This window comes from Carassius carassius, chromosome 20 (assembly GCF_963082965.1).
Source record: "Carassius carassius chromosome 20, fCarCar2.1, whole genome shotgun sequence".
NCBI classification, from domain to species: Eukaryota; Metazoa; Chordata; class Actinopteri; order Cypriniformes; family Cyprinidae; genus Carassius; species Carassius carassius.
This window is the reverse complement of record NC_081774.1, coordinates 2,575,474-2,602,747: the sequence shown is the minus strand read 5'-3', so window position 1 is coordinate 2,602,747 and position 27,274 is coordinate 2,575,474. Positions and strand designations below refer to the sequence as shown.

Sequence of the window (27,274 nt, the reverse complement as noted above, 5' to 3'; positions counted from 1 at the left end):
CTAAATTGATCTTTTGAGAGAAAAGGGCTCATATGATCTGTCACACATGTGAACTCGCGCGCGCACACACACATATACACACACACACGTTTGTTTTTGTGAAAAGTAGGGACATCCCATAGGTATAATGGTTTTTATACTGTACAAACTGTATATTCTATGGCCCTCCACCAACCCTACCCCTAAACCTAACCCTCACAGGAAATTTGTGCATTTTTACTTTCTCAAAGAAATTCATTCTTTATAATTTATAATCTTTTTGAAAAATGGGGACATGGGTTATGTCCTCATAAGTCACCCTCTCCTTGTAATACCTGTGTCATACCCATGTCATTATACAGAGTTGTGTCCTGATAGGTCACAAAAACACACCCACACACAGACCCTCATATTGAAACACAGATTAAAGCCAACATGAAATCACACTCACAGTTTAATTCTGCAACATTTCCAAATGAAACAGGGTATTCAATGGGTAAGTTCTTTAAAATAGCATGAATCCCTTAAAAGAGCACTATGATCAGAACATAGTGAAAGTAGACAGAGTACATTTTAAATGTCAAGTTGAATGTTCCAATCTTTATTGGCATCTACGGTTCCATGAAGAACCTTCAATGTCCAATGGAACCTATTCATTCTACAAAATGTACTTTCCAGCAAAAAAAAAAACGGTTGTTTACATTTTAAAAATGTTCTTCACACTAAGAAAAAATGGTAAGAACTGTTCTCTGAAAGGTTATTTAGGGGGAAAATGTCGCTTCCATTGTGTGTAAAGTGGCTTCTATTAAACTGTAGCCACAGCAGAAGGAGGTGAAACCTTTGCGTAGGTTTAGGTGGGAAAACCACAGAGATTTTCTAAAGAGCAACACCTCCAGCAACAGAAACAAACCTATCGAGAGACAACGACAATATCTAAAGATGCAGTTTTCTGTCGAACTGTAAACCCCTCAAACAAAACATTCCCTCTGTTTTACACACAATTAAAAGCTCTTCTCCTTCTCTCTTGTTACATAACACTCCCAGTTCAGCTGCGTGAGGATTTCAAAGGAAGGGCATTTTTTCAGAATGAGAGGAGTCCTTCATCCCCTCTGTTACTGCAGGAAGTGAACCAATCAGCGAAGGGCCACGGACATATCTGTACAAATAAAGCCAAATCCTACTCAGTTTTTGGAAAAACGCTGAGGCTCTGAGGAATGTAAATGTGTTGCTGCAGTTTAAACTGCTTTGAGAGATTTTAATGCTACTTGCAGAACAAAACCTACTAGATTTTTCTGCCACTTTTATTGTCCACCAGGCAATGCCAAGCACCACTGCTAACAGGTTTCCCAAACAATCTGAATTTTGCAACTTCAACCACCTAACTAAACAGGTATGAAATGTTCTGTTAACATTTTCCCATTTGCATCACACCCTTTTGCTTTTTACATGGCACAAATGTTATATTTTGCTTCTTAAAAGACATTGCTGGTCATGTGCAAAGTGGTTTATAATATTCTTCTTCATAATCTCTTAATGGAGCACTTTATCTTATAAAAGAGCAATAAACATTCTCTTTAAAAAAAAAAGGCTGCATTTAATATGCTGGGTCAACCTTTTACAAGCTAATATTTTCTTGGTCTGATATGTTGCCTTTTAGTTGGCTTTTTTTTTTTTATCAATTAGGGATGTTACCACAAACAATATTTAAAATCTTTTTAGAAAACCACTGGAAGCTGTCTTTCAACTGTCTCTCTGCAGATATTATAAGTAGGGCTGCAACTAACGATTATTTTGATAATCGATTAATCTGTCGATTATTTTTACGATTAATCGATTAATCGGTTTATGTACTTATATCTTAGTTTTTTCCACCCCCCCCCCAAGTAAATTATTAATAAAGGGTCTTTATCATTCAGCATAGATTTTTAAGAGATTTTAACCATTTTGCATTGTCATATCCTCATCAAAAATATACCTGGAGTTGTTTTATTATGTGTTAGTAATCCTTTGTCGAACTCTTCTGCAATCAGAACACTGACCCATACTCTAGCAAATTTCACAAGGACATTTCAAATAATGTTTTCACCATGGCAGTCCTTAGAGCTCCTAAAGTAGTTTAACAGAACATATTTTCACGAAGAATAAGGATAAAACAGAATAAGATTGCAGTGCGTTGTATTTTATTATTTACTGGGAAACAGCTTTATAGCTTATGCTGTGAAATTGTAAACAATCCTTCGAATAAAGTGCCAATGGCATGAAACCTGAATGGAGCTCACAATTTAAAGTAAAATCCATCAGAAGGTTGTCCAGAAAAAAAAAAATAGGACACACACAAAAAACCTGCTGTGTGAAAAAGAGCAGTGAATACTTAGAAAAAAAAGTGCATTTCAAATATCTTTAAACATTTACCTCTCTCATTCAGTCATAATTAGGCTGCACGACTGAATTATGAACTGGTAAACGACAAACTGATCACAGAACATGTTTGTAAAGCTTTAAATGTTAACTGTTAAAAAGCAATGTTATCAGCTTTTACGACTAAACATTTGCAAACAACATTGTACTGGAGAATCTGCACAAATAAAAGTATTAGGGGCCGTTCACATATCGCGCCTAAAAACGCGTGGAAAACGCTAGGCGCACCGCTTTCTCCTCCTTTCCAAAGCGCTCGGGCAGAAGCGCCCCTGAGGCGTCTGCCTTTGTTAAGCAACCATAACGTGCTCTCTCCTTGAAGACGCGGAAATTTCAGCAAAGGATAAATGGATTTGCAGCTCAAAAAATCGCTTGCAGTAGCTCTGCTACTAAATTTATTTCAAAATGGAAATCCACATACAGCTATGATCAGCTGTTCCTTCATCTTGGCTGAGCTTTAAAGGTGTTATGGGAAAGGATGAAGCTGATTATTTAGTTCTTGTCACATGACCCGCGGTGCGCTTGCCGCATTCTGAAAAGTTGAAATGTTTTTAACTCGATGCGGTGCGGACGCGCCTGGAAAAATGGGCGCGACGCAATCGCGTCGCTTCCATTATGAGCGCGCATACTGCGCGCCTACATTGGAAATAACGAACATGAGCGCGCAGAAGACGCAATATGTGAACGGCCCCTTAAACAGTTCAGTAGTGCAGAGTTTACAGGTTAATCTTCTTTTTTGAAGGCTCAAAGTAAAGTACTCCCACATTCCGATGAATGCTGCAGAGACGCTGTTTCGGGAAGCACGTGACATAAAACGAGTCCAGCTATTGGCTATTCGCTACTTCTCCTGTTGTACTGGCTGAGTAAAACCTCCGGTGGCTCATTACTGCCACACTTTGGTCACCGCGGATTTGAAATATGCCCGAAATGAGCCGCTTACGGCAAATAGGTTATTTAGCAACGAATCGATGACTAAATTAGTTGCCAACTATTTTAATAATCGATTTTAATCGATTAAATCGATTCGTTGTTTCAGCTCTAATTATAAGTACCAAACACAGAAATCAGGTAATGGATCTTTTAGGAGAAGCCAAAAGAATGTTATTTTTCTCTTTTCTCTCAGTGGATTCATGCTAAGGGAGATCACCGTTAAACACGCTGATTGTGTAGCAGCTCCAAAATGGAAACACATTAAGAAGTGATGTATTAGACAACTGAAGTGGCAACACCCGAGGTTTAACCAAGAGAGATGATAAAGGTGCACAATAGGGATGGGACGATAACCGGTTTTATTGATAACCATGATAAAATGTGCTGAAGGTTAGTAATATCGTTTAAAAATGAATTATCATTAAAACCGTGTTTGATTATCGCTATAACTCACTATTAAATCATGTCCAGCCAGCAACAGTCTGACGCAAGCGCAGCGCACAATGTTTTTTTTGTTTTTTTTCGAGAAGGAATGGCGAAAGTCAGTGACTTTTCTATGCTTTTCTATGCTTCTACACTTTTCATTGTAAGGAAGGAAATGCCACAGAATTTAATCTTTCTTTAAATTAAGTGCATAGAGTTGCTTGTTTTATTAGTTGTTTGTTGATTATTAAATATAAAACTTGCTGAAATGTTTTCAGTGTGAGCATCAACTATTTTTGAACACTTTCATCTCGTTTCAACAAAACCGTGATAATATTGATAATCGTGATAATTTTAGTCACTATAATCGTGATATTAAATTTTCATACCGTCCCATCCCTAGTGCACAATGCTTCTTAAAAGCAAAATGAAGAGTTCAACCCAAGCTGGTTTTTAATGGGTCAGTGCTGATTATGTTATGACAGGCCTGGATCCCTGGAGAGTCAATGTGCTTTATATCAAACAGGTCAAACAGCATTTGCTTCCCATGCTAAACAGATGCAAATCCAACTTCAAATCCAATTAAAACTCACATGCAACCCGCAAAACATGCGTCAGGTCTAATTGTTTTATCTTGCAGCTGAGCAACATGCCACAATGTTTCTTATTGCATCTTTGCACAAAAGCAGAAAAGATGGTTTTGTTGCCCGCACAACCAGGAAATGTCCTAAACGCGGAAAGCATGTGAAAAGGGGATTTTCCTGAACACACAAAAAAAACATCTTATCCAAATATAGGGATACATTAATGCCAAGAGACTCTTGGCTTATTATAGGATGTCCATCAAAACAAACCGCAAGCCTTTTTGGGGAAAAGATAGATGAGATTGGGCTCTAATGGCCAATGATTCATTTCAGGTAGCAGGGTATTTTCTAGAAATGTCTGATGCTGAATAGATCTGTTGTAGCTCTTGAAAGTATCTAATGAGCATGTGACTCATTCTCATCTCTGAGCGTTTCAGCCCTGTCCAGCAAACCAGAAGACCCAAACCCAAAAAATAAATCCAAACTTGTTTCTCTATACAGTAGATTAAATGGAGACTTTTGCAGAAGGGTTCTGTTTCTAAGATCTATAACCTGAGAAAACACTCCAGTGAGAGATCTCATCTACATCTCAAGCTCAGATCTGCCAAAGCACCAAAGTCTGCGATCAAAAGTCTAAAGCTGCTATAATGGTCTCATTCAGTCACATTCCATTACTGACATCTTCATTAAATCTCAAGAGAAATTAAATTTTAATACACGATGAAAGCCACTCTTCACTCTGTACACACCTTTAACCGAAAGAGATGATGTCACAATGCTTTCAATGAAGTGGGAAATCTTAAACTCTTCTATACCTTTATGAACTATGATTATAAAGAATGAAAGTTTGATAACAAATATTTGCAGTGCTTTGAAGGAAAAACAATCTGCATTCAAAGTTCAAAGTGACAGTCACTTTGTTGCAGTAGAAACTCCCCTTTTTTGCCTCCCCTTTGTTTGTTTTAGTGCATCCAGTTTCTTTCCATCACAGAAATACTACACACATCAGCATCTCTCGCTGCTGGATCTCTTGTGAATGAGTGGTTACAGTAGGAAGAATCTAAAAAACACCTGCTGCAGTACAACGTGAACTTTGGCACATCACATTTCTCTTGGTCAGTCAGCTGACTACCTGCCTGAATAGTTGGTTAGATGAATAGACAGACAGACAGATGACAGAATGATAAAGTACTATAGACAAACAACAGAATGAATGATGGATGGATGAACTGACAGATGGAAGGAATAAATAGAATGGAATGGTAGAAAGACAGTAGATAGAATGACAGAACAATAGAATGATTGGTAGATAGACAAACAGACAAATATACATAGACGGAATGACAGATAGAATAATAGCACAATAGATAAATGGATGGATTGATGGAATTAATAAATAGAAAGATAGAATGACACACAGCCAGAATGATAGAAAAATGGACAGACAGACATAGATAGAACAACACACGATGAAAGAGAAAGAATGATATATAGAATGTCAAATAATGATAGAAAGAACGAAACATACACTGACAGACAGATAGACAGAACAGTTAGAGCGGGACCACGATAGAATGATAGAAAGATAGCTAGATAGATAGACAGATATAGACTAGGGTTGGGTACCGAAACCTATGGAATCGGTTTGCACCGAACCAAATCTGAACGCAGATTTGGTTCGGTGCAAACCGATTCCATAGGTTTCGGTACCCAACCCATGGCGTTTCCTCCAACTGAGCTCTAAACACACTCATTCATTCATGAAGCGAGCAGTTCCTCCTCCAAACCCTTCCCAGACGAGCCTAGGAAAAGAAATAGAATAATTTAAAGCGTCTGATTTATTTCTCGTGACCCTGTCACAAGATAACAACACTCCCCAACATACACTCCACCCTTCCAGCAGCCGGGCTACTGTTATCTCCATCCTCTCGCTCCCTCGCTCCTTCTGCTTCGAGTATGAGGACAGACAGCCGCTCCTCTTAAATCAGTGTTTTAGCTACTCTGAACAGTCAGCCCTCCTCCTTGTCCAGTATTAGGAATTTTCATAACTCAAATGTTTCTCTATGCTATTTTTTGAAACGAATTACCAAAAAAGGTGATTAAAGCTGACTTAAACTGTGCATGCATGTAATATATTTTATATATATTATATACAGGGTATATTTATATGTATGCACGTCTAGAAATCAGCCCAGCACTGTCTCACTCATCTAACACATCCTATTTGTGTTTATTTGAGCACTTCTGTCAGTGAACGCCGCCTGCAAAACACTAAAATAAATATCAAAGAAATAATGTTTATTTAGGCTACAAGAAAGTAGCCTAAATAAGAAAGTTAAATACACCCTGTCTAACGGACGCGAGCAATGCAGCGCAACAAAATACTCATTATAATCAGTGATGCTACACTGGATGTAGCACAACATGACATGATAAATCCCCGTCCGGTCTGTGATGTAGGCTACTGACACAGAGTTCAAATGTCCTGTATAGATACTAGACAGACTAAACCTGTCGCAACGCGGTTGTGTTGCGTCCGGTTAACTTTTCCGCCACCAAGCAAGCTCAGTAACTCCTCATCTGTCCGCGCTCTCTTTGAAATAGGAATCGTTGCCATATTTCTTGTTACCATCTTTTATTTATCGTGGTCTCGTTTGTATTTGGCCAGTTTGGAGAAAGCCCCACCAAACCTTACCAGCCAGCATTTGCGATCACGAGAACTTGTTCAAACGCTGATGGGTGACATGAATGCAGATGACTCCAGATCGGCGATGTGGTATTTGCTTTCCCAACAAGATCCATCGCCCAACACTAAATTAATTTGCTGAATGTATAAACTGTATTTTCCCGCACTCAAATCTGCCAATCTAAAGGAAACGCTGTGTTTGAGGTAATTTGTTAATTACCATAGACTTAGAATTTGCAACTATTACAGTTATTACACTTATATACAAAACTTTGTATTATGTTTGTGACGTCACGTGCACTACCGCCGGTGGCAGTAGACAACCGTGGTAGCAACCGACCACCGCGGTGACGCGGTTGTCATGGCAACCGTCACAGCCCTAATCAAACCATGACGTCAAAACCGATATGTGCCGAACTGTAATGTTTGTTAAATCCCTAGTAGTACGAATAATATATTCTGAATAAAAATATATTTGTGAATGTATGAATTTTCGTTTGTAGTTCAGCAACTCCGTTATGTCAATGTTCGGATTTCAAAACTCTGACAGCAGTACATTCTAGTTCAACATTGTTTGTCCTCTTTAACAATCACCATTTCCGAGTGAAATTAATCAGGGAAAACTCACAGAGTCTGGGCTGAACAGCATGCCAAAACCACTTCCCAATTCTCAGGCCCAATAATTACTCCAAGAACAGTGGAAATAGGGGAGCAGTTCGGGATGTAGGATATGGCGGCACCTCGGGCTACAGCCCAGCACGAGTGGCATGTATAACACCAGAGACGCAGGCAGCATTTGAGTGCGCGAGCCAGAAAAGTCACTCTAATCTAGGCTACAACTGTCCCTCAAGTCCTGCAGAAGTATTATTCTGAGACCGGCCTGAAACTGTGAGGCTCTATGTGTATGTGTGTGTGTGTGTTTGGATGGGCAACACGTGCACGGCGAGCACCACATGGGCGGATAGAGCCGAAAACTGTGTTGTTGCCATAGTGACAGGCCAAACCCCCTCCCCGCTACAAATCACCACGTCAATCCCTGTGTACATATAAAACAAGAGCACTTGTCTTTTATCAACTCACTGTAGTTAGCCGAGGCGATGATTCTGGGAAGAGGAGGAGCGATAGAAACAGAGATTTGCTAAAAAAAAAAAAAAAAAAAAAATGGGGTCAAATGGCAAGTGCGGCTCCATTTTAATAATGCATTTCCTGCTTTGAGTAGCGTGAGCACACAACAAGCAGCACCCACTTCCACTGCGCTCCCTCCTCCGTACATTACACTGACTCTACGGTCAGCGCAGGTTTGAATCACTGCAGACGCGGAAGTGACACGGCTGCTCTTAGAAAGCATGCAAATCTAGCCAGTAGGCCATTTGCATTGCATCGTAACCACATCGAGCTGAGGTGAGCGTATCAGATAATGAGCAACCACAGAATTTGCATGAGCGACAGAGATTACCTACTGAGGTTTACATGGTTCAAAAAGGAAGTGCTTAGTTATTTTATTTGACCGTATGACCTCGAATAGCACCAGCTGCAGTAAACTATCTCCTTAAGGCCAAAGAGTCTCACAGCTTGACTCATGGATCTGCAATGGATCTTATTCTGCAGAGATGCAATATTGGATGTCACATGACTGAAACGGTTCAGCCAATAAAACACTTCAAGTATGTCTTTTTAACAAAATAAAAAATTCCCATGGATCAAAAATCCAGATATATGGGTTGCTGATTTGATACCAATATGAAGTTTTCCAGCAGGCTAACCTAGAGCATAATAATCATTATTTTTTGAGCACCAAATCTAAACAACTTTGAGGATCATGTGGAGTAATGGCAGCTGAAAATTCATCCTTGCCTTTGCAAGAATAAATGACATTTTAAAATATATTCAAATGGAAAAAGTTTTTTTTTTTTTAATTGCAATAATATTTAAAAAGTGTTACCCTATTTTAATGATCCAATAAATGCAGTAATTGATAGCCCAACAGACTAGGGCTGGACGATTAATCGAAAAATAATCAAAACCGAAATTCAATACCTCTACCCGACGTAATTTTCCCTTGTCGGTTATTTCGTTTTTTTAATCCTGTTAACACTTCCCCCTTAAAAGCATACTAGCGCATGTGTAGCCACATGACTCTGCTCTCCAGTCAGTGGCATAAAAGCAAAACACGGGGGTGAATGTCGGTTCAACACATAGTGATGGCGCGTGAGCGGTGAGCCTTGCGTCTTCACTAAACTTTGTCAGTTGTATTTGTTTTATGGTTTGGACATTAAAGCGATTAGATGAATGGATGTGTATTATTAATATATCGAGCTACCATGTTCGCACAGCTGCATTGCGGCACGAACACTCATATAAACAGTAGCTATGAAAATCGCGTGCACAGAGGAACACAGAAACTAGTTGTCAGCGCTGTGCTGTGATTTATCACTAAAGTAGCTTAGAATCTCAAAACTTATTATAGCATGTTTGTGTGCAGCGCACATGAAGCACAAGCGCGTGCATAGAGTAGCGGTCGCGCTGCGGGTTCCCGGTTTGTGTCCATTCTCAGACTGTTCTGTGTATTTTAACTGTAGAAAAGGTTGTTCCGAGTCGAAACTACGATACAGAAAACTACATCAGTATATCATCATAAACACAGCCATTTTTGTCTTACGTGAACGTAAACAGATGAGAAAGAAAACAAACATGTACAGTTTGCTTAAAAAGACAACAGCAATAAACGCGCTGCATGTCATTAATGTTAATCAAAGAACAAAAGAAAATCATTCACTGATCTTGACTGAATAGATTTAATAACTTTACTTGATTCATCTTTATTTTATTTATAAAAAGAAAACTAATATAGTGTTTTAAAACTTTTAATTAGTTTCTGTACCTGTAATTTAGTTTAGTTGTATTTATTTATGATATTGCTAATTGATTTGTTTGTTCCTTTCTCATTACTGACCTATCTTATTACTTGTCTTTAACACTTTAATATTTGAAATTTATATTAATCTAGTTGTTTTTGCTATGGTATTTTTTTTTTTTAAATCACAGGCAAAATTCCTCTTGCAGTGTTTTGTAGGCTGCTGATTTTTGCTCATGTTATTCAGCTGCAACAGAATGCTTTGTAAAAATGTTTGACATCTAAATGTTTGAATTTTTTTATATTGGATTTTTTATCTTATTGGAATCGAAACTAGGAATCGATAAGAATCGGAATCGATAAAATTCAAACGATACCCAACCCTAGTAAGAAATGTTACGAACATCGATAAAATAACTGCTGATAGTGAGCTATGATGTCAGATCGCTGATATCTCACCTTTAATAGTCAATCATATTTACAGTACAAACCTTGTCAGTGAACTATGAGGGCAAAAAAAACAAAACCAAAACAAAATAATCGTTTATTAAAGGCAGGGTAGGGAAAAAATGTATAAACAACTTTCTTCCAAATTTGTTTAAACTTTCTATATATATCAATGCATAATTAAAATGTAAGTACTCTGATAAAAAGAGTATAAAAATCGAGTGACTCTAGACCGTTTAGCAAGTAAACAAAACCTTTTAAAAAAGTAGGCTACTTAAATTCTATAAGAGCATAAAAATGAATGAGTAGCCTAGGCCTAAATTAAAATGATAAAATCTACATACCTTTATTAAAGAAAAAAAGTCGAACAACGACTGTTGTAATACCTTAATTAAACTAAATAAAGGAAACAAAAAAAAGTGCAATAACATTTTAATTTCCTAATCTTTTTCGACTTCCAAGTTCCGTGACAGGAACATCAACATGTTCACTTTACTCGGTTTTAGTGACTATCTGACAGGGGTAGCTATGTTCCCCGCAGTGCTAAAAACTCGCTCTGATGCTGTGCTTGTAGTACAAATACACATGTATTTACGTGCCAATTTTGCTAAGAGCAGATAGCGTGTTTCATTGTCTCGCCACCATGCTAGTGGATCTGCCGTAGAGTCAATTGGTTGTTCTTGGAGATAGCGGGTTAACTCCGTGTCAGCGCGCGCTCTGATCGGTAAAGGGGCAGAGATTTCAGACCCCCGTTTATTAAGGAGATCTCCAAGATTTCTCTTCTTGGGAGGGGGTGGTGCACAGACCTCTCCCGAATCATCTCCAGCAGCAGCAGCCTCCGAAGCACCACTAACTCCGCCTCCGTTTCCCTCGTCAGCTGATACAATTTCCCCCCGGAGTGCATCTTTTGTCTCCTCCAATCCATTCCCCCCATTGCCTCTGTATCGTGGGTCAAGGAAAGATGACTTTGCCAAAAGCTCCTGAGTGGCTCCCGCCCGCCATCCGCTGATTGTTTTGCGGTCTATGGACGATGCAATGCTTTGCTGATGCGAGCCGCAAAAAAAGCCCTAGTCTGTTCTAGAAAGGATGCAGCAAAGATATTTAATGCTAATGTATGAGGCATAGGCCTACGCTGAGTTTCATACGATGAGATGCGCTCTAGTTCTCAGTGCAGTGAGTGAACGCGGCGCTCTGGCGCTTCCATGTCACGGTTATCATTGTCTGCTATATTTGCTTTTTATTTATTAAAATACATGCAATTGGTTGATGAAACATTTATTAAAATTAAGATAAAATTTGTACAAAACGAAATTCGTCTTTAAGAAAGGTTTTCTACAAAGCAAAATTTAATGAAGTGGTAAATATCATGACGATTTACAAAACTTCATTAAGTGGTAAAAACCATGTCTCCCAAAATATTTCGCATCTTATGATCATATCTAAAAAATGAAAATAATTTTTGATAAAAAATGTTTGTAAAAAATATTTTAATGACACGGTTTTGGCGGTTATAGAGTTCTAATGACGGTGTTCAACAATAACCGCCGGTCTCACGGTTATATACTAACCGTCACACCCCTACATATTTTTTTGTTTACTTTTTCATGAAGCATGTGTCATTAGCACACGCAGCTGCGTAATATAGCTAACATAACATTACTTAGCGAGCCGTAGTAGAGACGATAAATAATCTATAGGAGCCCAGAAGGGAGGGGGTGGAGTGAATGGAAATAATGAGCTGTCTTTAAAACAGTCGTGAGAGGTCTACAGACACTCGATTTTTATACTTTCTTTTTCAGAGTACTTACATTTTAATTATGTATTGATATATAAATTAAGTTTAAACAGATTTGGAAAAAATGTTTTTTATTCATTTTTTACCTACCCTGCCTTTAATCGTAATCGAGGTAAAATGTTCAATTAATCGAGGTTTTGATTTTAGGCCATAATCGTCCAGCCCTATAACAGACGTCTTAAAATATATAAAATATATATTAAAATATGGATTAAAGTTCGCAAAACATGAGAAGGAATGTGTACACATCAGTCATTGAGATGGATGTACAATGTTTTTTTTTTACATATTTAAAAGCATTACCTACAAACTTGATTACCATAAGCTGTTTTAGTTAATTCTAATAGTACCATTAACAGCTGGTTGCAAGTAACAGACACTTTATCAAATGTTTGCTATATTACTGGAAGTAGAAACAAGACAATTTAAAGCCCTCCAAATATGTAAACTTCAACATGCTTCTGACCTTTGACACTTGATCATGTGCTTCAAAATGATGAGCAGAAAGACAAACTAAAAAAATAAATAAAAAAAAAGGCTCTCTAAAGCAGGGGTTCTTAACCTTTTTGATGTCGAGGCCCAAATTTTACAGTACAAAGTGGCCCAGGGCCCAAATTTTACAGTACAAAGTGGCCCAGGGCCCAATCAAATATTAGCACTGTATTGGTTTATTGATCTCAGCCTTGGTTTGATTTGCATTCATTAACTAAATGAAACCCACTTGCAATTTAACAGTTTATTATTCATGTGTATATAAACCTGCACATAAAACAAGATGTCAAACACACAACAATTCAAGGAACAAATCAATCTGCATCAAGAACAAAATTAAAAGGCTAAAGTCAGGCATATTAACACAAAAAACCTGTAAGATTTGACAGATTTAACTTACAAAAAAATAACATTTATATAAAATAAAAACAATAAAATGTTTTGCTAAAATAAATTCAAAATAATATTTTTCAAATTAAATAAGTTGTAAATGAAAATTGAAATAAAGTACAAATGAAAAAATATAGGCGCACTGACAGACCTCAGCTGCATGCAGTGTGAACACTGGAATCCTTTAACATGGGTGCGTAAAACAAAACATGCAACGCATATGCACTTCAGACGGAGTATGTGTGAAACAGCCGTAATTCAGCGCGTGCAGCACAGCAAAAATAGCTAAAGGTTAATGTTTTGTTCGGTTTAATTATGTTTATTCCAGTCATGCAACTCCTGCAGTTAAACTCCACACCACTTCCTTTTTTTTTTAATTGTCCTTGTAAAAGGGATCTGTGGTGTCATATAATAATGTGAGGTTTTTCAACTTTAAGGATGAACCTCGTCATCTATTTCTGGCCGCATGAATATAGTAATGTGAAATACGATTGGGAGTCTGCACAGGGTGTTTATTTTGAAATGCACATTATTTTTTTTTACCTCTATTTTGTATTTGCTGTGCGGTTTGGACGCGGGGTGCGTCAGAAATAGACTAGGTGCCTATCTTTAGCGAAGCGGCGCGGAGAGCTACTTCTGGGAGGCTTTTGAAAAGTGCCGCAGAACGTCTGGTGTAGACACAAGCATAGACTAGAGTGACCGCTATCAGCTCCGGTAACCGCGTCGGAGCCGTAACGCGCCGCAGACGTGTGCAGTGGAAATCAGGGGTGAAACAGGCGTAACTTTTGCTTCAGGCTACGGTTGACTGAGTGTCGTCTTCTGCTTATTAGCGTTTGTTAAACAACTGAGTAATTACTGCCACTAGTGGTTGGATGGTGTATTGTAACTGTCTCATGTATAGCAGTGGTCATTCTGGTGTCTTCAATTGATAACTTGTTTGGTCCCGCGGCCCTCGCGGCCCACAAGTGAAAAACGTAAAGTTTTTTGCGGCCCTCCAGGTGGCGCTCACGGCCCAAGCGTGGGCCACGGCCCTATGGTTAAGAATAGGTGCTCTAGAGTAATGACTGCTGTCAAACCCCATAAAACAAATATTAAGACGAGAAAAAAGTAAGACAAATAGTATCAGAAGAAAATGTTAATGGTGCTTGATCGCACAGAAGTCATAACCACAAGCTGTTGAGGGGTTTTGTGTGTGTTACTATATGGCTGATAAATAAAAAATATAAAATAATTATTCAATAATGTACACAGAAATTACATGTAATGTAATAATATGAGCATGACTTCACAGACACACCCTGCCTGAAAACATACGGTAATACATAGCCATATTTCCACAATCCCATAAATCAATATAATTTGCAATAGAAGTTTTTAAAACAAAGCTCTCAAGAGGTCAAAATGAGTTGGTGAAACTTTGAGAAATTTGTGTAAGCACCCTTTAATGTATACAAGCACAGCTGCACTTATGTCAGGCTGACATACTGTCCACAAAAACGTCTCGGCTGCTTTTTAAAAGGTTATTAATGGAACCAAAACTATTTCACCGGCCTTAAAAAGTGCTCATTTTGGAGCTGGCTGTCATCTCTCAGAACAAAAGTATGCGGTTCCTCACATTAGTTGCCTTATGATTCCTAGTTAAAGCTGCCGTCTGGATGGAATGTAATGTTAATGAATGGCTACTGGTAGACTGGCAGCGTTGCCTCCCATTCTCTCTGTGCTCTTTATGAGTGACGGAGGGAAATGCTGAAAACCAGGGAATCTCCATGCCTCAACGATACTACAGGAAAACAGGAAATGCTGCAGGGACAGAGCCAATAACAATTTAAAGTCTTTCCCGTCTACAAAGAAGAACAGTAAATGACATCTAAACTAAACCCTGAATCGAAAAATTCATTCTTCAAAACAAAAACGTGAAAGCATTATCAATAAGGTATGTGGTTAAAAAATGAATGCCTGTCTGCACTAGTTAAACCTGGACCAGCAAAATTAAGATGTTTGGCTTATCTGTAAACATATCAAAACATCCTTTAAACATGTTATATTTAATTAAGAATCAAAATTATGTAAGTCTGATTTTCAAAGGATTCAAGCATAATTTAATGTTCTGTATGCATAAAATAAGAAGAAAAAAAAAAACAATGGGGTAAGAAAAATAAACTTAATTCAAAGGGAAATCAAGTTTATTTTTCCAACCCCGCTGGCAAATAGTTTCTGTGTTTTAGTTGTTTTGTTTCTCAAGAAAATGCATCTTGTTTAAAATGTTATATTTACTGGAAAACAAGACAAAAATACTGAAGAAAATTATATTTTCCATGCACCAACATTCAATGCTGTAGATCATCATCCAAAAGACGGTAACCAGCAGGACTTTGCAAAACTCAGAATTGGCTCCTTTCAGTTCATATGTGCAAATTTAAATTGAACTGCCCACAACACAGGATGCTGAATTAGAATGACAGGAAGAGGACTTTACTGAACTGTAGAAATTCAAAGAAATTAAATACAGGTAATGCATTCTCAGAAAATAAAGTGTTCTCCAACTATGGAACACCAAAGTGAATTTATTAAATATGACTAATCATATAAAATGTATAAACTAAACATTTTTATAGGTGGGACTTCATCCATCCATCAAACTTTTTGAATAGACCGTTCTATCAAGCCAACATTCAAACTTTGTATTGACAAACTTACCTTTTTTTATACAAACGACATACATTCTTTGAATTTTAAATCATTTTAATTTTACATACCTTCAAATTCTAAATGACCATTCTGCATCCTGTTTAAAATCAAATTCACAAACTGAACTAGAAAAGCCATTCTCAATTCAACTCTGAATGAAGCACAACCCTCGAAAACAGATTGTTGACAGGCCTTGCCACCAAACCTGTAGATGAACACCAAGTATTCTTTAAAATACACCAACAATAAGCCAATGATTGACAAAGAGGAGGCAAATCATGCCAAGTTCAATTTCTGCATTAAACTAAAATGATTGGGATGTGAGCATGTTTACAGTCGACCATCTGTGACCAAGTGTCAGCAAACTACAAAGCGAACGTTTGTGACCAATGAGATGGCAAGGAGACCGCCTATATTCTTGCGTTTCTTTGGCCTACTTTGCAAGGAAATTGATCCGTTAAATGTGTCAAGGATAAGAGTAGGAAAAGCGTGTATGCATGCAACACGGCTGACAGGAAAGGCCATTCAAAGTTTGCTGTGTATAATTAGATACATGGTCACCATACACTCATATTTTTCTATTTGTCACAAAGCGATTGAGTAGAAGAAAAATGATAAAAAGAATGACACGCATGTGCCTTCCATCCCTTCAGGTCTCTGTGGCATGGTTGGAGATTGGCACCTGTTCTATAAATACTGCCACAGGGGGAGCAGTGGACGAACTCAGGTCAGTTAACCTCCTTGAAGAATTTCATCAAGGATAACAGAATACATCTATTAATACATGCGTGTCAGTGAAAACGAGGCTCTTTACATAGAAATCCCACTGTAAGATGGGTTTGGGATGAAAATATTCACAAATTTCTCAAGAGCGCTGTGAGGGCAAAGGCACCACAGCCTGCATCACTTTGATTTCACTTAGCGTGGCCCCGTTTGGCTCTAGGCGCCGTATGCAGCAGCATTAGCATTCAGACAACAGCGCTCTCTATAGTCCGGTTAGGATGCGGAGCTGCTTGCGTAAGAATAACAGCAGGGAATCGCAGCCAATTAAAATCCAGCCTCATTAAAGAACAGATCACCTACCGTTAGGGACACTTCAGGATTCCACTTGCAAAATTATGATACAGGACTTGATGGACTGATAGGAGACTTCCCCCAATCCCATTCCCCTCTCTCTCACCAACTCCACTTCCTGCCCTATCTAAATAAAAAAGGCATAAAAATAGCAAAAATATAGGGCTGTGAATCTTTGGCAAGGCAGCGATTCGATTCGATTACGATTCATAGGTTTTCGATTCGATTCAAGAACGATTTTTGCAAATTTAGAACGATTCAATTAGATTCGATTCACAATTAAATTCGATTCGATTCGATTATAACGATTCGATTCTGCATTCTTTAAGTGCATTCATGGGATTATTTAAATGCTTCTACTAAATTCTTTAAATGCTTAGTCAGGGGGCAAATTACAGTAGCATTTATGGTTAGAGAACCATAGGTTATAAAAAAAAAACCTTTTGTCCATTGTTAAATGATAGTTTAATGATGCGACATGGCATACGTAAAAATGTATGTAAGCCAAGTTTTTAAAAAAGAGCTTAAAGAGTATTATGTATAAGCTAATATTTTGTCACACCAGGGGCGTAGCCATAATTTCAGAAGTGACAGAAATGTCAAATACAATCATTTTATGTATGTAGCCTATATAATAATAATAATAATAATTATTATTTTTTTTTTTACAAGGAATTATCTTCTTTAATTACTTTTAATTAGCTGTAATAAATCAAATACACTGCTGGACAATAATCAATCATTTGTAATCAATATATTTTTCCTAATGGCAAATTTATGATTGTTTTATATACTAGGCTACATTTAATTAGCAATTATTTAAATTTTCTGCACAGAATAAGGTAGAAAATATACTTTATAGTTTCTGTACTGTAATAAATGTCAATTAGCACTGCATCATTCATAAATTGTTTGTGGGTTTCATCAGTTCATTCTGCTTTTATTCAGTTTAGCTGCAGATATAGCCTGGCACGTCTATGAGAGCGAGATCGCTTCTCTTTCAGTGTGAAAACGTCTTCATCTCTATTAAACTTTTCCTCTCCATCAGCGAATGATTCTGAGAGAAAACGCGCCAGATGTCTGTTTGCTAATGAAACAAACGCTAGGCTACTTTCATGCATCTGATTATCAGATAAATCTCGTGCTCTTATTTCAAGGTCGTTGTTAATGCTGTGGTTAATTTTAAAAGTTTCCTTCGTATATTCGGTTCATCCGCATTGTTTAAAAACATTTATCATTCAGTGGAACTGTGCGTATGATTTAGACACTTACATTTCTGCTCCGTCCATGCAATAAATACAGCTGTCGACGGCTCCGGTAACTCCGTCGGTAAGATGCAGAGAGCCATTGACAAACTACAGAAAAGTAAAACTACTTCACGTTAGCATTACTGGCCACGAGTCCTATAGATCACACGTCAGCTGCGTCACAGACGAACGGAGCGCGAGCGCAATCCTGTGACAGTCTCAGGCGGTAAAACAGTGGAGCGCGTGAAGGACAGATAAGAGGCACGATTCACGAACACTCTTCAAGGTCTCCATTAATTCGTGCGTGTAGTAATTTAATGTGTATACATTTTGAAAGCATTGAATCGCTATAGAAATCGGGATTCATACGATTCTTAGCATTTTTAATCGATTACTGTCCAAGATCGGCGATTCACGATTCAAAAATCATGTTTCAAGATCGATGCATATGAATCGACAGGGTTTGTAATCGATGCATCAAGAAAACGAGTGAATCGTTAGACCCCTACAAAAATACTAGAGCTGAAACAACGAATAGATTTAATCGATTAAAATCGATTATTAAAATAGTTGTCAACTAATTTAGTCATCGATTCGTTGCTAAATAACTTTTATTTGCCGTAAGCGGCTCATTTCGTGCATATTTCAAATCTGCGGTGACCAAAGTGTGGCAGTAATGAGCCACCGGAGGTTTTACTCAGCCAGTACAACAGGAGAAGTAGCGAATAGCCAATAGCTGGCCTTGTTTTATGTCACGTGCTTCCCGAACAGCGTCTCTGCAGCCATAGACATCATATGATGTCTATGTCTGCAGCATTCAGCGTGATGTGGGAGTACTTTACATTGGGCCTTTAAAAAAGAAGAGTAACCTGTAAACTCTGCACTACTGCACTGTTTAAGGGGACGTTCACATATCGCGTCTTTTGCGCGCTCAAGTTCGTTATTTCCAACACCGCACCGCATCGAGTTAAAAACATTTAAACTTTTCAGAATGCCGCAACCGCACCGCGGGTCATGTGACAAGAACTAACCAATCAGCTTCATCCTTTCCCGTAACAACGTTAAAAGCTCAGTCAAGATGAAAGGAACAGCTGATCATAGTTGTATATGGATTTCCATTTTGAAATAAATTTAGTAGCAGAGCTACTGCAAGCGATTTTTTTGAGCTACAAATCCATTTATCCTTTGCTGAAATTTCCGCGTCTTCAAGGAGAGAGCAAGGAGGTTGCTTAGCAAAGGCAGACGCCTCAGGGGCGCTTCTGCGCGAGCGCTTTGGAAAGAAGGAGAAAGCGGTGCGCCTAGCGTTTTCCACGCGTTTTAGGCGCGATATGTATAGACTAAGACTTTCATTTGTGCAGATTCTCCAGTACAATGTTGTTTGCAAATGTTTAGTCGTAAAAGCTGATAACATTGCTTTTTAACAGTTAACATTTAAAGCTTTACAAACATGTTCTGTGATCAGTTTGTCGTTTACCAGTTCAAAATTCAGTCGTGCAGCCTAATTATGACTGAATGAGAGAGGTAAATGTAGATATTTGAAATGCACTTTTTTTTTTAAGTATTCACTGCTCTTTTTCACACAGCAGGTTTTTTGTGTGTGTCCTATTTTTTTTTGGACAACCTTCTGATGGATTTTACTTTAAATTGTGAGTTCCATTCAGGTTTCATGCCATTGGCACTTTTTTTGAAGGATTGTTTACAATTTCACAGCAAAAGCTATAAAGCTGTTTCCCAGTAAATAATAAAATACAATGCACTGCAATTTTATTCTGTTTTATCCTTATTCTTCGTGAAAATATGTTCTGAAAGATTCCTTAATAAGCTTTGTTCAGGATGTTAAACTACTTTAGGAGCTCTAAGGACTGCCATGGTGAAAACATTATTTGAAATCTCCTTGTGAAATTTGCTAGAGTATGGGTCAGTGTTCTGATTGCAGAAGAGTTCTACAAAAGAATTACTAACACAATAAAACAACTCCAGGTATATTTTTGATGAGGATATGACAGTGCAAAATGGTTAAAATCTCTTAAATCTATGCTGAATGATAAAGACCATTTATTAATAATTTACTTGGGGAAAAAATGGAAAAAACTAAAATATAAGTACATAAACCGATTAATCGTAAAAATAATCGACAGATTAATCGATTATCAAAATAATCGTTAGTTGCAGCCCTAAAAAATACATTTAATTTTTTTTTTTTTTTTATAGTATTTGGATAAATGTGGACCCCCCCAAAAATCTGTGCACACCTATAGTTAGTCCATGTGATAATACAAATGTTGACATGATTATGCTTGGCAAGGAATTGCTGAAACCATCCCACAAAGCATATATCATTTGAAGGTCATTTTTTCCTGATGTCAAACAAATATACAAAACACTTCCTAACACTTATAAATGTCATCAAACCTACAACAGCTGGAAAAAAAAAAAAAATCCATTATCACAGTCAAAAACTATTTGTCAGATTCAAGCATGCTCATTATTAATAAAAAACAGTGTTCATGATGTCAATGTTGTCCAAAAATGTCAGCATTTCGTAAAGTCGTTACTTCTGAAGCTATCTTCAAAAACCTTGATTTCCGGTGTTTACATTGTGCTCAGAAGTGGTTTGTAGATTCCAAATGACGTAGCAAACAGGATACAGAATTGAAATTTGAATTTAAACAAGGCAAATTATAATGAATTAAAATTTACTGAAATGTACCAAATCCAATAATGTAATTATTAACAAGAAAAAGGAGAGTTTGTCAAGTCTTATTAAAAAGTTTAAAATCCTTTATAATCCTTATATTTACTCACCAAACAACATTGAACCCATTTAATTTCATTCTATAAAAAAAGCAAATGTAATACATATTTGGAAAGACATGAGGATGAGTAAATTATGGCAGAATTTAAAATCTAAAATGGCTGTTGAATCTCTTGGTATTCAATAAATTCTACTTCCTGTCATTTGTAAGTCAGTTGTTTAATTCTGAAATTTTGCTCAACTCTGCTGGACGTAAGGCTAAAATGCAAAGAAAACGCTTGAAATATTATATTCAAATGGACAGAGAGCTTAGGCAGTCAAACAGATTGAATCGTCTGACAAAAACATGATAATGCCGCAATGCATTTAGCTGCAGCATAAATGCAGATCTTGGAGATTTTTATTGAATATCATTTCAATGACTGGCACTTAACATTCAGCAGAGATCCACCACTCTCTAAGCAGAGAAAGCGGGTGGTTCTGTGATAAACTCGGTCTATCAGCTCTCCTAACATGGACAGGAGTGACAGGAAGCAACCCTCCAGCTCTAGACGGGCCTGTCACATCAGCTCTTCACAAAGGCACAGTCATGACTGCATTGCCTTATTTGATCATGACGGATGTCACAGCATGTTCATATATCCATTATGCCCTGCGACGGTGGGTCACAATCAAACAAAAGCCCTGTGCAGACACCTGATGCACACGCCGGCCAAGAGTTTCGTCACCTGCTAGGTGGAAGTCCAAAGTGCAAATCCTCTTGTTTGCACTGGCCATGGAAACCACCTTAAAGCCTTGCTTGGAAGGGAGTGGAAAGCGGGATGGCGACTGATCGGAGAACATTTCAAGTGTTGATCTGAAAACAAAGCAGGCTTTCGTTAAAGGACTGCTTATGAAAAAACAAGACAGATGTGTCCTGGGAGCACCATAATTGAAAGTGTGCAGAAGCCAAGGCCCTTACTGAAACATGATGTGATCGTCAGAAGTGAAGTTTAATCCTCAGTAGGACAGCCAGGAACAGAACACTCCAAAACAACTGCTGCCAATGCGAACACGCTGTCAACAATGCAAACTCACACCAAATCACCAGGCCATTTTTGGTGCATAAAAAGCTGAAATCAAATCGGCTGGTTTTGTCATTCACATTTATCTGTGACACTGGCCAACCTACCCTTAAAGTAAAAGGTTTAGCGCATTGAAACTACACATTGTGCTCCACTCATATGCACGCAAACACAGGAGAATGAAAATTTCACATTCTGAGGCAGAGTGAAGTTTAAACTCTGACCTGTGAATCTGTAAGACAGAAAGACTTTTGACCAACATAGGATCTAAACGTCACAGATTGATCTCTTAGCTAGAGCACTAAAAAAAGGAGACAATATATAAACTAAATCAATAAAATTTTATACATCACAGAGATAAACAGCCTCAGGCTCTGTCGCTCGGTTTCTGAAGTAAAATAAATATTAGACGAATTACTTAAAATTAGAAATGTTGCCTTGGAAACGAACAGAAATAAAGTTTAAGTTGAAGTACTAAAATATCAAAATCTAAAATGGAAACAAAAAGCTAAACGTTAGTTAAAAATTGTAATAGAAATAAATAAATAAAAACAAATAACAAAAGTACTTACATGTTACAGAAATTAAAATTAAACTGAAAATATAAAAATAAAAGCTAATTCAAAATATGAATGAATACTATAATATGTAAAGATTATTAAAATTACACAATTGGGATGTTGCATGCTTGATTGATGTTTAAAACTGCCTGAGCAGTCATTCCACTCATCCTTAATAAAATCTTCAAGGCTTAAGACAATAGCGTGAGAGTATGTCACCAGAGACTCTTATACAAATTTTCACCTCAAACCATTAACTAGCAAGAAAAATATGCAGCCCAATGCAAGAACCTCTGCACCAGCAACTGACAATACTGTCCATTCCAATAGAGGTTACTTAATTTTGGGGGACAAATTCTAGCTTTAATCTGTTTTGACCAAGTACAGAGAGTGACAAGCCCCAGTGCATCCAGCCCTTCCATAGCCTGATAAGGGCTTCAGGGCAGACCAGGGGCAACACAGACCGCACGGACAGCGGGAAAGGGTGGAGCGGGCAGCTCAGTGAAGCGAGAGACAAAATGAATGGCACTGGCAGGAAGTCATGGCCCTGTTTAACTAAGCCATCGAGAAGCTGGATAAAAGGAACTCTTTACAGAGCGTGGGTCAGACAGGTGAAGAAGCGGATTAGGATGAGTTAAAATACAATGACTAGAACAACGAGTTTGTGAATGACTTCTGAACTAAATAAAAACTGGGCCAAACATCTTATGTCCATATGATAGCAATATATACAATAATGAACAGTCCATTAAATCCATTAGAACATGCTTGTCAATTTATGTTGAAGTTGCATGGGTGAAAGCATCTCATAAAACGTTGTTCATAAAACGCACTGTTAACATTAACAGTATGATTATATCAGGAGAACATGTCCATAATTGAGAGCGTGCATGAGATTACAGCTTAGTGAAGATCTCATACTTGGATCCCATCAGATGACACCAAGATGCAGCATATTTTGGAATGCTTCTTGGTTACATAATTAGGATTCTCTGGGAATTTCTTAAATGAGCAATCATGCTTAAGGCCATCCTTAAAAATATTTTGGTTTGCAGTAACAGTAATTGTTTTTTTTTTTTTAAAAAGGGGTCGGTCTATTTTTTTTTTTTTCAAGTTTCAATGTAAAAAAAAAAAAGGACATTTTTGGCAAAAGTGATGACTTAAGTATGAATTTAAACAAATTAGCATATCGTGACGTCACTGACTGTGTCTTCAACTAGGGATGGGGGTTTTCCGCAAATATCACATTTGAATATTTGAGCTCACAAAAAACGAATATTCGAATATTCGTTTATTTAAATTAAGTTTAATGAGACAGACGTTATTTTTCAGCAACATTTATTGTTTCCGTCATTTTGAACAAGCATACAAACAATAAGCTTTAACATCACACATCGTGTTTTGTAGCTGAAAACCTTTAACAATGCGTGCAAACAAACAAAAGTACAGATTAAAAGCAAAAAAAAAAAAAGTTAACAAAAAAAGAAAAAGTTAAAGAAAAAACGTAAAGCAGCCTGCAGCATTTAGGCTATTGTAGAACGTAGCCTACACTTAACTTTGAAACTGTCAGCAAATCATTTTTGCTTTTTTTTCTATTGTTTTACATGTTTTTGTTAAGAAACACGGGCATGTAAACATGATCGGAGGAAAGTCGGCTCCTTAGTCTGTTAACAATAAGGCCGGCCGCGGAGAAAACGCACTCTGACGGCACAGACGTTGGCGGGACTCACTTCTCTCATGTTTTCATCGAGTAACCTGAGATGTTGTTGCCGAGGGTCTAGGGCAGACGCCAGAAGAGGAGTTTTCACTGCATTCTCCAAGTTAACGGTGTTTATTCGTTGCTTGAGAGATGCCGCAACAATGTTCTTGAATTCGGTCACTTTCTGTGATTCTCCACGGCATATTTGAAGTAGGAAGACCGCAGTTCTTAGGGACCGTTCACATATCGCGTCTCAAGTTTGTTATTTCCAATGTAGGCGCGCGGTATGTGCGCTCATAATGGAATCGACGCGGCCCGTTTTTTCCAAGCGCGTCCGCACCCCATCGAGTTAAAAACATCTCAACTTTTCAGAGAGCCGCAAGCAAACCGCGGGTCATGTGACAAGAACTAACCAATCAGCTTCATCCTTTCCCTTAACAACGTTGAAAGCTCAGCCAAGATGAAGGAACAGCTGATTATTTCTGTATATGGATTGCCATTTTGAAATAAATTTAGTAGCAGAGCTACTGAAAGCGATTTTTTGTGCTCCAAATCCATTTATCCTTTGCTGAAATTTCTGCATCTTCATGGAGAGAGAGCGCGTCATTGTTGCTTAGCAATGACAGACGTCTCAGGAGCGCTTCTGCCCGAGCGCTTTTGAAAGAAGGAGAAAGCTGCGCGCCTGGCGTTTTACATGCGTTTTTAGGCGGGATGTGTGAACGGCCCCTTATTCATTCATTAATTTTTTTTTGCTTGCATACATCTTCAAAATTGCCGTGAAGAATTACAGAAAGTGACAAAATTCGGTTTAATTGAGAACTTTTCTTTTCTTTTTTTTTTTTTTTGCTAAATTCGAATATCATTTTTATTTATCGAATAATTAGAGCAGAACGAATATTCGAATGTTCGACTATCCGTGCACACCCCTATCTTCAACCCGTGCCTTCGGCCCATAATTGCAAACCTCATTATAATGCAGGCTATATAAACCACAAACAAATTAAAATCTTCATCAAAAACATGTTTATTGCATGAATTTCAGGTGAGAAGAAAAAAAAAAAGGTACTGTTATACTGTTTTACTTGCATCCACCACTAGGTATCAATGCAACCTACAAATGAGAGACCGTTTACTTTGCTTTCTTGGGTTGTGACTTTTGTGAAAATATCCTGTTTGATTTGAGTAACAAGTGTTCATTGAATCAATTCTAAAATCGATTTTGCATGTCTAAAGTTCTATACGGCAAATAACACCAAATATAGGTACATCCACGGACAACAGGCAGGACGAATGTAAAGACCAATATTTCTGATGATTTATTGGCGTGAAGTTACGTGCACAATGACAAACAGGAGTGCAACATTTTCGAAAAACAATAAGCAGAGTGGACTGCCATAATGCAAAACATTTACTGCAGGCTTCAACATGGCTGTGTTTACGATTAGAAATGTCAACAACAACAACAACAAAAAATCGCATAGGCGATTCTAGGGCTGTCAAAATTTTTTTGAATAAAATAAAATATGTAAAATAAAAATCCACATTCGAATGCAAAAACGTTGCATTCGAATTTTAGGTGTGCATTAAGGAAGCTGCCTTATGAGCCCCGGTACTTCACAGTCCGCGTTCCATTCCATCTCGCCGCGTGCACAGTCGTGTCTACACAACTTTCAAAGGCGCACGAGCTTGACACGCAGTGTTAACACGCGGGTCTCAAAAAATGCCCGCACGCGGATGATAAAAAGGACATAATGCAGACAGTGTGCAGACGGCCGAAGTATACTTGATCTTTATCAGTGGCGCACTAGATGCGATGACGATATGTGCTAGGGATGGGCGTTTTCCACAAATATCACATTCGAATATTTGAGCTCACAAAAAACGAATATTCGTTTATTTAAATTAAGTTTAAGGAGTCAGACGTTATTTTTCAGCAACATTTGTTTTCGTCATTTTGAACAAGCTTACAATAAGCTTGAACATTACACATCGTGTTTTGTAGCTGAAAACCTTTAACAATGCGTGCAAACAAACAAAAGTACAGATTAAAAGCAAAAAAAAAAAAAAAAAAGTGAACAAAGACAAAACGTAAAGCAGCCTGCAGCAATTAGGCTATTGTACAGAATGTAGCTTACACTTAACTTTTAAACTGTCAGCAAATCTTTTTTTCTTTTTTTCTATTGTTTCAAATGTTCTTGTTAAGAAATACGGGCATGTAAACATGATTGGGGGAAAGTCGGCTCCTTAGTCTGTTAACAATAAGGCCGGCCACGGAGAAAACGCGCTCTGACGGCACAGACGTTGGCGGGACTCACAAATAACGGTGTGCTAAGCGAATACGTTTTGTGAAGCGCTTCGTGTTTTCGTTTCACCACTGAATGGGATCCTCATCTGGTGGAATACATGGCTCCAGCAAGAACTGTTCCCACTCGTCTCGGCTGGACTCTCTGTAATCATCGCTGGAGAACTGGCTCAGCCTTTTCTGACGAGTGGGCATTGCATCTTCTTCATCGTGGCGACTGCATCCGCACCACTCGCACCAAGGAAAATGTTCTTTTTTTTTTCTTACCTCATTATGTTTTCATCGAGAAACCGGAGATGTTTGTGCCGAGGGTCTAGGGCAGACGCGAGAAGAGGAGTTTTCACTGCATTCTCCAAGTTAGCGGTGTTTATTCGTTGCTTGAGAGATGCTGCAACAATGTTCTTGGATCACTTTCTGTGATTCTCCACGGCATATTTGAAGTACTAGAAGACCGCAGTTCTTTTAGGGGGCGTTCACATATCGCGTCTTTTGCATGCTCAAGTTCGTTATTTCCAATGTAGGCGCGCGGTATGCGCGCTCATAATGGAAGCGACGCGGTCCCGTTTTTTCCAGGCGCGTCCGCACAGCATCGAGTTAAAAACATCTCTACTTTTCTGAATGCCGCAAACGCACCGCAGGTCATGTGACAAGAACTAAACATTCAGCTTCATCCTTTCCTGTAACAAGGTTGAAAGCTCAGCCAAGATGAAGGAACAGCTGATCATAGCTGTATATGGATTGCCATTTTGAAATAAATATAGTAGCAGAGCTACTGAAAGCGATTTTTTTTGTGCTGCAAATCCATTTATCCTTTGCTGAAATTTCCGCGTCTTCATGGAGAGAATGCGTCGCCTCAGGAGCGCTTCTGCCCGAGCGCTTTGGAAAGAAGG

At 38.1% G+C, this 27,274-nt stretch overlaps 1 protein-coding gene across 1 annotated transcript in view; it reads right to left on the bottom strand.

The window, feature by feature from the left end:
* Nucleotides 1-27,274, bottom strand: part of gna11b (guanine nucleotide binding protein (G protein), alpha 11b (Gq class)) — a 62,748-nt gene that overhangs the window by 17,883 nt on the left and 17,591 nt on the right. The gene's annotated exons all lie outside the window — the stretch shown is intronic.